The sequence below is a fragment of the Monopterus albus genome, unplaced genomic scaffold, assembly GCF_001952655.1.
Source record: "Monopterus albus unplaced genomic scaffold, M_albus_1.0 scaffold802.1, whole genome shotgun sequence".
In the NCBI taxonomy this organism is placed as follows: domain Eukaryota; kingdom Metazoa; phylum Chordata; class Actinopteri; order Synbranchiformes; family Synbranchidae; genus Monopterus; species Monopterus albus.
In genome coordinates this window covers 4,844-6,758 of record NW_018128682.1, presented here as the reverse complement: position 1 = coordinate 6,758, position 1,915 = coordinate 4,844, and the positions used below count along the sequence as shown (strand labels likewise).

The window sequence follows — 1,915 nt, the reverse complement described above, 5'->3', positions numbered from 1 at the left end:
TTGCACTGGGGCGTGGAGCATTATCCGGCTGAAAGCGACCACTGCCATCAAGCAATACCACTGACGTGAAAAACAAGAACAAGATATGGTTTCAGCTGTGCTCCTTAGACTCTGTGGTGGTGATCTGCTGCTGCTCTCTACACACATGGGGAGACAGAACTAGAGGATGCTCTTAAGGATACATCTCAACTCTCAACTTCAATCAACAACATTCTTGTTTCTTAACACCTTGTCCTCACTTTCTCATGTATAACCCAGAAGATGCCACCACCCACTTGACTGTCACACAGAGTCTCAGCAGCATGTCTCAGGGGTGCAATTAAGGGACAATACAGATTAGACCAATGTGTTCTGCTTCAGGTTTCTGATTTCCTTGAACTAGCAGCCTTTAGCTTCTGGGCTCTGAATGCACATCCCTTGTGACTGTAAAAATAATCCATTGTGTTTTGTATGATCTGACTCCTGCACACTGGAGGGGTTCAAACCATGGAGTAACTGTATTATAATCATTACACTACGCTCAGCAAACACCACGACCAACATGATAATCTGATGTTACCGGAAAACTGCAGTCCTTCTGTCATGGGTGGTGTAATGATCCATCTCATGCATGACAGAAATGTACTGATAATTTTTTAATTCTAATAAAAAGCAGTGAGCAAATGTTTTCTTTCCCAGAACATTCTACTTTGTTTTGACTTTAGGTGTCAGGTGAACTTTGAGCAATGATGAAGGGCGTTGGACCAACACCTTAGCTAGATAAATACCACTAATATGAAAAGATTAGCAACTTCTCCCAAAACACAAACATTAAAACTAACGTGACTCGACGCTCCTGTTTTTAATATTTGGAACAGTTTTATATATTTGCATTTCTCTCTCTGTGTGTTGACTCTGAGTAGCCTTGGCTGCTGTTTATACCTGTATATAAGAGGTGCTTCTTTTCTGTCAGCACCTCTACACATCAAGATTGATGCTACAGTCTGACACTGAGGACAAACAGGAGAAGATCATTTTACAGCAGGTCTGATTCAAACTCACCCATCACCTTCTCTCCTTTCTTTAACCTACTGACTGTCGACATGAGTAACACGTCTGTCTGTTTATCAAAGGTTCTCAGCATCTTTACGTTCGACCTCGTCTCCACCATGAAGATCCTGACTCTGTTTTTCTGTGTGTGCACCATGTTGGCTCTGAACAGAGCTGATGGTGAGTATTTACTGGCTGTTTACTGAAGGACTGAATATGTGTTATTACTATTTCACTTTTTTTTAAATGTCTCTCTCTCTGGGTGTTAGATGAGAAGACCAATACCACTCTCATGTCTGTGTCCCTATTATAAAGCCACATCCAGCAGCTGGTTACTCTGACTTAGCACCGAGACTGGAAACAGGCAGACACAGTCTAAAAGAATCCGTCTTCCAACACCTATAAAGCTCATGAATCAACATGTTATGCCTTGTTTGTTTCATCTATTCAAATACTTACATAAAAATGAAATAGACATGAGAGTGGTATTTTCATCTACCTGTCTGCCTGAAATCCAGTACATGTATTTCACCTTTTCTTCCAGGAGCAGAGGTTGAAGGTGCACCAGAGAAAAACCATAAACCAAGTAAGTGTTCAGTATATTTGTAATGTAATATACCTTACAGTGTAATTCTAATAGATACACAGAAGTGAAACAGGACATGTTCCATGTCAGTAACTTGTTACAGTGTCCAGTTTAAACAGCTGTGGACCTGTTGGCTGCAGCAGTTCTAACAGATTGGGTTTTTTCATTATCTTTAAAAATACAAATTTTCGTATTTGTTTGTTTAATCATTAAGACTTTAATTTACAGGACACAAATTACAGGGTACACACCCCACATTTAGGGTGTCATTCTGTGTTATAACCACACCCTTGTACAATA

At 40.2% G+C, this 1,915-nt stretch overlaps 1 long non-coding RNA gene across 2 annotated transcripts; it reads left to right on the top strand.

Moving 5' to 3' along the window:
• The first annotated feature begins 977 nt into the window (after nucleotides 1-977).
• On the top strand, nucleotides 978-1,617 carry LOC109953581 (uncharacterized). 2 transcript variants are annotated; one of them, XR_002273936.1, is made up of 3 exons: nucleotides 978-1,024; nucleotides 1,113-1,209; nucleotides 1,574-1,617. It is a non-coding gene; the product is annotated as an uncharacterized LOC109953581 (long non-coding RNA). The 2 variants fall into 2 exon arrangements; XR_002273935.1 differs by lacking the exon at nucleotides 1,574-1,617 and adding an exon at nucleotides 1,299-1,389.
• The last annotated feature ends 298 nt before the right edge of the window (nucleotides 1,618-1,915 follow it).